At 39.4% G+C, this 13,231-nt stretch overlaps 1 protein-coding gene across 3 annotated transcripts in view; it reads left to right on the top strand.

Annotated features, from left to right (window-relative positions):
• Positions 1-10,341: 10,341 nt before the first annotated feature.
• Positions 10,342-13,231, top strand: part of LOC128534532 (NACHT, LRR and PYD domains-containing protein 12-like) — a 68,114-nt gene continuing 65,224 nt past the window's right edge. For all 3 annotated transcript variants that reach the window (XM_053508995.1, XM_053508997.1, XM_053508996.1), the window contains exons 1-2: positions 10,342-10,465; positions 11,726-11,902. The gene's annotated coding sequence lies outside the window, so the exon portion shown is untranslated. The remainder of the gene's footprint in view (positions 10,466-11,725; positions 11,903-13,231) is intronic.

The raw sequence follows: 13,231 nt of genomic DNA, 5'->3' as shown, positions 1-13,231 counted from the left end.
CAAACATATTTACTGTGGTACTGTATGAACAAAAATACCATATTAGGTACCTGCTGAACTGAAGTAAGTACCATGAAGTTCACCCAAAGTGGATAAATATACTATATAACATTTCTTATGGTATAAACACATTAGAGTTAGATGTAACAGAATGAAATATAGCGTTTTTTTTATTTTTTTTATTAAATTTAGCGTTTTAGTCTCGTTGCTACTTCATCTAAATGTCCTCTAACTAAATGAATGAATGATGTGTTCAGTGTGTTTAGACGTGAGCACGAGCGGTCAGTGAATGATGAAGGTTAACGCACACGATAAACTCTGCAAAAACAAAAAGATTACAGCGATGGCGGCGAGAAATGTATAGCAAGAGCTAAGATAAGGTCTGTTCATCTGTTAGTGTCTTGTTCAAGTTAAAATTAATAATAATATAAGAAAAAACTTACCGATCAGCGTGGTCTCTGTGTCGCGCAGGCGCACAGCGTCCGTCTGTCTCACTCAGGTTCCCGGCTCGACCAATCAGCGCGCGGCCACACAGCGCCACCGGCGGCCGAAAGTATAATTACATCTGTAGTGGTTTAGCACTACCATTGAAAATGAATGGGAAACGGTTTAGGGTTTTTTCTAAGGCGGCTGGACCAATCAGCGCGCGACTCCGGTTCCCGGCTCGACCAATCAGCGCGCGGTAGGGCGCCGGAAGGGCCCCGCAGCGCCGCCGGCGGCCGAAAGTACAATTGCATCCGTAGTGGTTTAGCACTACCGTTGAAAATGAATGGGAAACGGTTTAGGGTTTTTTCTAAGGCGGCTCGACCAATCAGCGCGCGGAACGGGCGCCGGCGGGCTCCGCATCGGCCACCGGCGGCCGAAAGTATATCGCATCCGTAGTGGTTTAGCACTACCATAGAAAATGAATGGGAAACCGTTTAGGGATTTTTAGCTAAAGAATCCGCGGCCGTCGCGCGGAGCGTGGGTTAACTTCGCCTCTAGGAATCAGGGCTCATTCAACCAGGGGAATCGCCTCATCAATTGCATTAGCAAGAGGTATTCCCTTGCAGCAAGTATGTGACGGGGAGGGTTGGTCCTCTCCGCACACATTTGCCAACATGCATTCTATTGTTTTGAAGCCTTCTGTCCTCCGCCTTTACAGCTTCGGAGCAGGAGAGACTTCACTTACTGTGTCCAGTACGTGCTCTTCAGATTTACGTCCACCGCATTAGCCAGTGGCGTAAGTCAGAGCAGTTTTTACATGTTTTGAAGCCGCAAGCTGCGTGAAAGATGCTATTGCCCTCTCCGAAGAGGCGCGTCGGTTCACTTCGCCTCTAGGAATCAGGGTTCATTCAACCAGGGGAATCGCCTCATTAATTGCACTAGCAAGAGGTATTCCTTTGCAGCAAGTCTGTAATGCGGAGGGTTGGTCCTCTCCGCACACATTTGCCAATATGCATCCTATTGTTTTGAAGGCTCAAGGAGGCTGCTTTTTTCCGAGCTCCGCCAGACTGACCAATTTTTCAACTTTTTCGTCCCCTTACGAAGAGTAACATATAACAGATAAATATTTCATACTACCTTATAATATATTCACTCGAAACGCGTGTTATATCGTTTTCGTATAAGTTTATATCGTATAAGTTTTAATTGTTTTGCAGCACACCGCTTCTAGCCGGCTTTCCATTAGCATCGCTAGCCCGTTAGCCCGGCTATCACAAGTTTGTTTACGCTCTTTCGCACCGGTTATTTCTATTTTTAGACACCATGTCGGTTGTGTCTCTGCCTCTGTGTGCAGGTGAGGAGACATTGGACCTCTCCTCCTCCGCCACCACCCATCTTCGAGATCTTAACCCGAAACCGCTTCGCTCCTCTCCGCGAGACGGCACACGACGCGCTGGTCATCGGAGACTCCATTGTCCGGCACGTGCGTGCTACCACAGCTAAAGGTAAAGCGTACACGCACTGTTTACCTGGTGCACGTGTTCTTGATGTTGCTGCACAGGTGCCTGCGGCCCTGAGGAAGAACATTCGAGCTGTGGTTCTTCATGCTGGCATGAACGACATCAGGCTGAGGCAGACGGAGATCTTGAAGAAGGACTTCAGGAGCCTGGTTGAGAAGGTCCGCAGCACATCACCCACGACAAAGATCGTCGTATCTGGACCACTTCCGACATTTCAGCGAGGAATCGAGAGGTTCAGTAGATTATTTGCCTTTAACGAATGGTTAAAATCTTGGTGTCAACAACAGAGATTACCCTTTGTTGATAACTGGAATGTTTTCTGGGAGCGTCCTAGGCTCTACCACACTGATGGCCTGCACCCTAGCAGAGCTGGAGCAGCGGTGCTCTCTGACAACATCTCCAGGACACTACGAACCATCTGACTGGCGGTAAGTCATACCTTAGATTCTTTAGATATCAGCCACAATACAACCCACCATACTAATAGACGCACACACATAGCTTGTACTATAGAAACTGTGTCTCTTCCCCGAATAGTGAGGAAAAAGAATAAATTCGTTAAATCCAGCCGAAACAATCTGGTAACCATTAAACCAGAAAAAGGCCAAATAAGTAATCGAAATCTACCGCTAAAGTTTGGACTTCTCAACATTAGATCCATTGCGCCTAAAGCACTTATTGTTAATGAAATGATCTCGGATTATTGCCTTGACGCACTCTGCCTCACCGAAACCTGGCTTAAGCCAAATAAATACATTGGTCTGAATAAGTCTACTCCGTCAGGATATTTTTATAAGCACGAGCCCCGTCTAACCGGTCGCGGTGGTGGTGTCGCCACTATCTACAATGATGTACTCACGGTTACTCAGAAAATAAGGCTCAGGTTTAACTCATTTGAAGTGCTCGTCATTAATGTTGCACTTAATGAAATACATAATAAACCCGCGCTATATTTTACAATGGCCACCGTGTACAGACCCCCAGGGCCATATGCCGATTTTCTTAAAAAATTTGGACATCTGCTATCAGACCTAATTGTTAACTCTGACAAAGTGTTGATAGTAGGAGACTTTAACATTCATGTAGATGATGCTAACGACACTTTAGCCCTCGCATTTATGGACTTACTAAATTCCTTTGGGGTTAAACAAAATATAAATGGATCAACTCACCGCTGTAATCATACGCTAGATCTAATTATATCTCATGGTATAGATGTCTCTAATATAGAGATTTTACCTCTAAGTAATGATATAACAGATCATCACCTCTTGATATATACTCTACCCGTAGAACAGATTAGCTGTGTCTCCCCACGTTATCGATTTGTTAGAAATATGAATCCGACTACTAAAGACAGATTCACAAGTAATCTGCCGGATCTGTCCCAAATTCTTATTAGACCCCTAAATGCAGACGATCTGGATGAAATGACTAGCAGCATGGGTACTATTTTTACCAGAACATTAGACACTGTTGCTCCCATCAGATTAAAAAAAGTTAGAGATAAAACACTTGCTCCTTGGTACAATAGTCATACTCGTGCCCTAAAGAGAGCAACCCGTAACCTTGAGCGAAAATGGAGAAAAACTAAATTAGAAGTTTTTCGAATTGCGTTTAAAGACAGTATGTGCAGCTATAGACAGGCTCTAAAAACTGCTAGGACCGAGCATCTTAACCAACTGATAGCAAGAAATCAAAACAATCCCAAGTTCTTATTTAGTACAGTAGCCCGCCTAACAAAACCTAAGATGCCTGCAGAGAGTACTCCACAACATTTTAGTAGTGAAGATTTTATGGACTTCCTTAAGGAAAAAATCGATAGCATAAGGAAGAAAATAACGGAAGTTTAACCTCTAATAGCATCTCATGATCTAGTTCAGCCTAAAGTTTCACATTTAGTTTTTCAGTGCTTTACAGGTGTAGGACAGGAAGAGCTTTATAAACTTATCACCTCAGCTAATTCAGCAACGTGCCTGTTAGACCCAATCCCAACCAGATTTTTGAAAGAAGTGATGCATACGGTTGGAGAGCCACTTTTAAACATTATTAATTCTTCATTATATCTAGGTCACGTCCCTAAACCTTTCAAGTTGGCAGTTATTAAGCCGCTCCTTAAAAAATCTAATTTGGACGCAAATGAAATAACAAATTATAGACCGATTTCAAACCTCCCCTTTATATCAAAAATATTAGAAAAAGTAGTATCAGCTCAAATATGCACATTTTTGCAGGAAAACAACATCCTTGAAGAATTTCAGTCAGGTTTCAGGCCCCATCATAGTACAGAAACTGCACTAGTTAAGATTGCAAACGACTTGTTTTTAGCTTCGGACCAAGGCTGCACCTCAATTCTAGTCTTGCTTGATCTTAGTCCTGCATTCGACACTATAGATTATAACATTCTCATAGATCGCTTACAAAATCACATAGGTATTCAGGGACAGGCATTAAAATGGTTTAGATCATACTTGTCTGATCGATACCATTTTGTAGACCTAAATGGAGAACTGTCTGGTGTAATGCCAGTGAAATATGGGGTCCCACAAGGGTCAGTTTTAGGACCTCTGCTGTTCTCAATATACATGCTTCCCCTGGGTAACATCATTAGAAGACATGGGATTAGTTTCCATTGTTATGCTGATGATACCCAATTATATATCTCAACAAAACCAGACAAAATACCTAAATTGTCTAGATTAACCGAGTGTGTCCAGGACATAAAAGATTGGATGACCAATAACTTCCTGTTACTAAACTCAGACAAGACAGAGATATTACTCATCGGCCCAAAAACCCGCACACAACAGCTTTCACAATTCAGCCTGCGTTTAGAAGGATGTACTGTTACTACTAGCTCAACAGTAAAAGACCTGGGCGTAATATTAGACAGTAACTTGTCCTTTGAAAATCATATTTCCAATATCACAAAAACAGCCTTTTTCCATCTTAGAAATATCGCCAAACTTAGGAGTATCCTATCCGTATCTGATGCAGAAAAGCTAGTTCATGCATTCATGACCTCCAGACTGGACTATTGTAATGCATTACTAGGTGGTTGTCCTGCATCCTCAATAAACAAGCTTCAGTTAGTCCAAAATGCAGCCGCCAGGGTTCTCACCAGATCCAGAAAATATGATCATATAACCCCAATATTATCGTCCCTGCACTGGCTACCTGTTCAGTTTAGAATTAATTACAAAATAGTATTACTTACATGCAAGGCTTTAAATGGTTTAGCTCCCACATACCTAACCAGTCTTCTAAAACGCTATAATCCGCCATGCTCCTTAAGATCACAAAACTCTGGACTTCTGGTAGTTCCCAGAATTTCAAAATCTACAAAAAGGGGTAGGGCTTTTTCATATTTAGCTCCAAAACTTTGGAATAGCCTTCCAGACAGTGTTCGGGGCTCAGACACAATTTCCCAGTTTAAAAGTAGACTCAAGACGCATCTCTTTAATCTGGCATACGCATAACTCATCCCATAACTTTATACTTCAGTAAATCTATTCGATGGCAACTACGCTAATTCTCTCCATCTGTTCTGTACTTTTCTACCCATCCCGAGGCATCTGGAGATTGTACCAGCTTTAGTAGATAAAGGCCAACCCTGTGAGGATCCTGAGGCATCCAGAGAAGGACCAGCTCCAGCTGAATTCTGCCTTATTATGATTGGAGCTACACATCCTGCTCCTGTGCTCCCAGTGATCCAGACCCCATCTGCCCTCTGCACCTACTGACTCATCCCTATGCTGAACTGGACTTCATGTTAATTTAAATAATTTCTGTTTATATTGTACTCTCAGCTGCATAACACACATGGTGTTATATTATCTCTATCTGTTATCACCCAAATGAGGATGGGTTCCCTGTTGAGTCTGGTTCCTCTCAAGGTTTCTTCCTATTGCCATTTCAGGGAGTTTTTCCTTGCCACTGTCGCCGTCACCCTTGGCTTGCTCATCAGAGAAATTTCATTCATTCATCTCGTTATTATCTAGAGACACTTTTCTCACACATACACAATTTATTATTTTTTATTATTTTTTTATTATTTTTTATTTATTTATTATTTTTTGTGAATTTCTTTCATCTTTGTGAAGCTGCTTTGAGACAATGACCATTGTTAAAAGCGCTATATAAATAAAATTGAATTGAATTGAATTGAATTAAAGCCTTCTGTCCTCCGCCTATACAGCTTCGGAGCAGGAGAGACTTCACTTACTGTGTCCAGTACGTGCTCTTCAGATTTACGTCCACCGCATTAGCCAGTGGCGTAAGTCAGAGCAGCTTTTACATGTTTTGATGCCGCAAGCGGCGTGAGAGATGCTATTGCCCTCTTCTATGAGGCGCGTCGGTTCACTTCGCCTCTAGGAATCAGGGTTGGTCCTCTCCGCACACATTTTCCAATATGCATCCTATTGTTTTGAAGCCTTCTGTCCTCCGCCTTCACAGCTTCGGAGCAGGAAAGACTTCACTTACTTTGTCCAGTACGTGCTCTTCAGATTTATGTCCACCGCATCAGCTAGTGGCGTAAGTCAAAGCAGCTTTTACATGGTCTGGGGCCGCAACGGGGGGTGGCCCCCACTACACTGGGCTATTGCCCTCTCCTATGAGGCGCGTGGGCTCACTTCGCCTCTAGGAATTAGGGCTCATTCAACCAGGGGGATCGCCTCATCTATTGCACTAGCAAGAGGTATTCCCCTGCAGCAAGTGTGTGACACGGAGGGTTGTCCTCTCTGCACACATTTATTACATTTATAATTTGGATGTTCATGCTACTCCGGGCCCACAGGTCCTCGAGTCAGCTACCCAGACATAGTTCTGAGACCTTCTCGGCCTTGTGCGCACACGCTACACAACCTTGGAGTCCAGACACTTGCAGTGTGGCGGCGTTGGCACTCACGTTCCCATAGCGTTTTTACGCAGCATCGAGTGTAGCCTTTGAAAGGGAACGTCTCGGGTTACTTTGCTGTAACCCTGTTCCCTGAAAAGGCGGGAACGAGATGCTGCGTCCCAATGCCGCACTGCCTATGTGACCGGACGTCCGTTCAGACAAATCAATCTGAGGAATGTTTCCGGTTCACTCCTATTTATAACCTGCGGGTGCGTCCTATCAGATGACGTCACCTGACCGAGGTTATAAAAGCCAAAAATTTGGCGTGTTTGGTACACACATGCTTCACAACCGGCAACATGACAAGATGTTCCCATAGCGTTTGCACGCAACATCTCGTTCCTGCCTTTTCAGGGAACATGGTTACAGCAAAGTAACCCGAGACGTTTCGGCGGTGGTGGTGGTGGGGGGGGGGGGGTTGGGGGTTGTTTGGGGGGCCAGCACAGCTGAGCTCCTGCTCTGTTCTCTTCTCTTCGCGTGCACATACACCTCCTCATGCGCGCACCTCCTCAACGGACACGCGCAGCAACTTATAAAAGGCAACATACTGTACATACATGATGTGATATACAATATAGTGGTGGCCGTTTCAAAACACACGCACTTAAAAAAAAGATGCAATATTATAGTTTCCGTCATTTTTAAAATAAATTTACGTATTGACTGGGCCGGCCACAATGACCAGCGGCCCACCGGGAGAACGCCTGGGGCTCCAGACGGCCAGTCCGCCACTGCCTAGCACGTTATTGCTAGCTGTAGCGGCGGTCCGCGGAGCAGGTATCCAGGGAAACTAATCGATGTTAAAGGAATAGCCAATAGGGCCCAGGTCCAACCCACTGGTGCTGATTGACAGAACGACTCATTCTGCTGAAAAGTCGCATTATGAAATAAATAGGCCATCGTGAAAAACGAGATTTTTACATAAAAACTGACTTTGAAAAAATGACATTTTGAAAAAAATAAACAGCATGAATTAAATAAAATGCATCCGCAATAATCTCTGTTATTGGGAAAAATAATTTGCAGAGTGCAATATATACTTAGCAAAAAAAGAAACTTCCTCTGACTTTCAACTGTTTTCACTTTCAGTAAACTTAATGTGTAAATATTTGCATGAACACTAAAAAAGTCAACACCATAAGACATAAACTAAAAATGTTTCACAATGTGTCCCTGAATGAAGGGAGGCTCAAAATCAAAAGTACCAGTCAGTATCTGGTGTGGCCACCAGCTGCTTGAAGTACTGCAGTGCATCTCCTCCTCATGGACTGCCTATTGCGGACAGTCTGAGCACTGATGGAGGGATTGTGTGTTCCTGGTGTGATTTGGGCAGTTGTTGTGGCCATCCTGTACCTGTCAAGGTGTGATATTCGGATGTACCGATCCTGTGCAGGTGTTGTTACATGGTTCCACTGCGAGGATAATCAGCTGTCCTTTCTGTCTCCCTGTCTCCCTGTAGCGCTGTCTTAGGCGTCTCACAGTGCGGACATGGCAATTTATCGCCCTAGCCACATCAGCAGTCCTCATGCCTCGCTAAACAGCAGACCGGCCCCTGATGCTAATTGACAGGTTTCTATGTAACGTGTTGGAAATGCAATTGCAAATAGATTAGCGATTGCATTTGAATTTTGGCTGGCTTCACGCGTGACGCAGAGAAAGTGAAAAAGCAAACGTGGTCATTGATTTTGCTATTTAAATATGGCAGGTTCATGACTTGTAAGACATGAGAAATACAAATGCAAATGGACTTTACTTTTTCATTTGAAATTTGGCAGTCAGTGTGCGTTCACGAAGGCGAAACAGCAAACGGTAATGCAGAGTTTGCAATTGCATTTGAATTATGGCACACTTTGTGCGTCCACATATGGGAAACGCAATTGCAAATATAATTTGCAATTGCTTTTGAATATTGTCCGGGATATCGCTTCATAGAATTCTGTGAAGGAGGGAAGCATAAGGCAAATGGGATAAAACAAAGATTTTTATGTTATATTTAATAAAAACACTGTTTTACAGCAGCGGCAACTTACAAATGAGGCCTCAATTTGAAAATATGTACAAAACATAAAACACCACAAAAAATAATTTAGGAGGATGAACCGTCATCAGCGGTGTGGGAGCTCAAGAGAGACACGAAGCTGACTGACAGCCGCTGAATACACCGGTGAACTTTGGGAGAGGGGCCAAGGAAACTTTAACCCAGCAGCTGGGTTACACAAAAACTACCCAACTCTCTGTAAATAACCCAGAAAAATGACCCAACAGAGGCATAACAAATAACAAAAAAAATTATTTCCGCTGGGGCCAAGCGAAGGAAATCTTTGATGAATTTTTCAGCATCCGATTCTGTTGGAGACTGAAGGATTGGATTCCTCATAGCTAAAGCTGTAAGTTAAAAGAAACAATTACAATAATTTAATAAATATAAACCAGTTTTTTTTCCACTTACACTTAATTAATGTCAGATATTTTTTCTTTATGTAGTTTTTCTAAATAAACCTAGGAAGCCTGTTTCCGCCACTAAATAAAAAAAAAGAATAATAATTCACGTATTTCCCATTAAATCATTCAGGTCATAACTGATGCTGCAGCTACCCGTACACATACCAGCAAATTTCAGATGATAAAAATACGTCGTAAAGACGATGTATCATTTAACAGCTCAAACAGGCGATCTACAGACGATCAAAATATGACTATAAAAAAACAAACGCAATGTTTACCAGATGATACACTCTTTAGCAGACGTCTCTGCGATGTACCTGCGCTATCTGGGAAGTTATTACAATTCGGTAATGGGTAAAGTGATAAATGTAGTCCATACTATAGAGAATTGTTTACTTGGTTTAGATCAAATACTTAAACAATTTCAAAGCTTTTTATTTTGTCTGAGTAAAACAGAAAATTGCAGTAACAGGTGCCAATGCGAAAGTTAGAGTATTTTCTGGAGCAAAATATTGACAACTTGTTTTGAAACATTTAGAAATTATTGCATAAATGTAATATTTAAACTCACCGAAGAAAACAGAAAGCGGAATATTCTAGCAAAGTATACTTTATATACTTATATACTTACTGGAAAAAAAATTTTTTGGATCAATAATGAAAAAAAATCCATTTAACAATTTAAAAATCTGTTTTATTTCAAAATAAAATAATTATATGGTATAAGTAAAAACACATTGTGTGAATTTTAAATATAACATAACTTCTAGAAAAAGTAATACCTCTTTGAAACTGTTCTAAAGCTACTTAAAAAGTGAAAATTGACCGCAATCTACAGAATACAGAACTAATGCGTTACTGATAGGATGCTGCACTGTATGTGATTTAATTGATTAAAGAAACAAAACAATTAAAGGTTTTTAGTAACAAAAAAGGATAGATTAGTTTAGATTTGCGAGTCAGTTCCCAGTGTCCACCAAAATAATTGATTCAATGAGTCGACTCTTTCTCGGACTTGTTCCCTGAAACGAATCAATCCCCATTCCCAAAGTGAAAGTGTTTCCGCTCAGCCACAACTCCATTTTGTCGAGCGGTTGGAAAAGTTCTTCTTCAAAATCTTTAAAACCAGACATAAACGGGAATAATCATATCACCCAACAAGGGCTGCTAACGGAATGTGAGTGATTTCTGTATTATACACAGCTTTATGTAAAAATGATGCCTTTAAATAAAACAGCTGTAGGAATTCTGCGGCGCGTGATGTAACGGTTACACACTAACCTCACGGGCGTGTACTATAAATAGGCATTTCACTCTTATACTGTTTGGGGGAATATATTTTCCTTAGTGTGAGACAAACAAAATGTGTTTTTAAATTATGTTTAATTATATTTCTCTCAGCTGCCCTGAGATTTCTCACATACCTGAACACATTCGAGATTCTTTCTTCTGTTTATCAACACATAAATACTAAAAAATGACATGCCGCATATTTTCTTACTCTGGACTGGACAGAAAACCGATTACAACTAAATATATTTTGACATTTTTTCTCTTTAACCCCTGCTGTAGCAAGATCTTTCAGAAACGCTGTTTACTAGCCCTATCCGATGGAGTCAATAAGGGACCGTCTAAAAAATACACGACTTAGACAACCGTTTTTGATTCTACTTATCTTACAGAAAAATACCTCGCAGCATATCAAACAAATTGCAGTGTTGGGGTACTAAATATTTGTTTATTTATTTGTTCGTTACATTGATTCATGATTATAGACACTGATTCTGCAAATAAAACACAGGTAGTTCGTTCAATAGAGTCAGAGTGTTTTTTATCATTTACTAATTATTTTAATTGTAAAGTTTTGTATAAAGACAAATATACTTTAGGACAGTCTATTATCAATTTCAAAGAATGGCTTGATTAAATAAACAAAATTAAATAAGACAAAAAAAAACTTTTTGGTATTGAAGTTATACAAATAAAATCAATTATACTATAATCCATACTATTATTGATATGAACTACAACCATTTACTTTGTAATATTCAGTTTGATACATTTTTTAATTATTTAAATAATAAATAAATAAATATCATTAATTTCCAAAAGCTTTTTCTTCATGTGACTTACACATGTAAAACCAATTATACTATAATCCAGTCTATTATGGGTAATATATATATATATATATATATATATATATATATATATATATATATATATATATTTTTTTTTTTTGGGAATATATCAGATCTAGTGAAGCATACAATGTTCTTCATGGAGATTCACATACATGATTTTTATTAAGAACAGTGTAACATTGGTGTGCACCCTAACTTTTAAAATAAATAGTTTCAATCATGTTATTTATATTTTTTCCTGAAACAATAAAATGTTTTTTGCTGCAGAAAAACATCTTGTATGTGTGAAACAGTGAAAGGAAACAAAGAAGATGGCGGAAAAACCCAAGCGCAATAGTCATTAGCGCAAACAAACAAAAAAAGGCATCGAGGTGGCCAACACATTATCTACTGAGAAAATATATAATACAGAAGCTGGTAGGACCAAAGAAATTCTGACTACACACCCTAAAGAAACACACAGTGAAGGGGTGAGTACTATGAAATTCCCACAACACAGTTACAACCCAATCAAAACGCAGCAACAGCAGAGACTGATCACACTGAACAAGCATATTTAAAATACCAAAGAAAAGGACAAAGAAAAGGACATGTACTGTATGAAAGAAACAATAAAAAAGACAGAAAAATCTGAACAAGAATATGACATGGAAAGTGACTTTGAATCCTTGGATAATGAGAAAACTGATCTGGAGGCAATAAGTCATTAAATGAGTAAAAATGTTTTAAAAAAGGAGAAACTGTTAAACAATAAGAAAAATGAAATACATTAAACCTTTTTCCTGTATGGGGAAATTAATTTTGTATTGTTTTGGTATATATTTTGCTTTATCATCGGGAAGTTTTGTTTTATAATAAAAACAAAACTTCAATAAACATTATTAAATAATGTTTATTCAATAAACATTATAAAAAGTAAAAAAGAGAGCAGTGCTTAAACAGACAATAGAAATGTGATCGATTGGTCATATGAGTGGGTTGGATTTCTGTTTTGAGTCATCTCACTTCCACCAGTGAGGGAGTTGCCATTTTATTCTCTAAAAACAATTACTCCAGTAACCTATAAAATTTAAGAAAGGATAAAAGGTAGATGACAAAAAAATCTTGGAGAGCTGTAATCTTAAGACCTAAGAGACTTTAATTGCACCACTGCAAATCTTGATCGTAACTCTTGACGGATAAACTCTATTTAGGGTACTAATTGATGTACTACAGTATTATCGACGATGTGATGCATTTGCCATAAACATATGCTGATCATACATATGTTTTGTTCCTGTTCTGCTCTAAAGAGCTGTTTTCTTCTTCCATATTCAGCCATTGTTTCTCTTTTCTCCAGCTGTATAGCAATTCTGCAAAATATGATGTTTATGATGTGAAAAGCAGATTTTGTTAATCACTCTTTTAGTGATTTTTGTTTTATTAAATAATGACAACCATAAATCTTGAACATTACTTGTTGTATGGTATAATTGAATAGAAAATCAAAGCATGAAAACCTTCGAGTGGGAAAAACTTGGTAAATGATTGCATCATTAATTCCATCATCTGCAGATTTTACAAGTAAACAAGAAATAAACTAAAGAAAATATTAGATATGATCTGGCAAAAAAAAAAAAATACAAATTAGTACTTTGATATTATGAAGTTTGTGTATGGCTTTGCAACATGCAACATTAATTAAATGACATCTTAAAAATATACATCAAAATGAAAAGCAAACACCACTGGATATTAGAACTTATATATTTTTTCATAAATCTTTTCAATTAAATATAAAAGTGCAGCATAATGTTAAG

The sequence above is a fragment of the Clarias gariepinus genome, chromosome 12 (genome assembly GCF_024256425.1).
Source record: "Clarias gariepinus isolate MV-2021 ecotype Netherlands chromosome 12, CGAR_prim_01v2, whole genome shotgun sequence".
NCBI lineage: Eukaryota > Metazoa > Chordata > Actinopteri > Siluriformes > Clariidae > Clarias > Clarias gariepinus.
The sequence above is the reverse complement of the archived record's forward strand: the minus strand, read 5'-3'. Positions and strand labels throughout refer to the sequence as shown.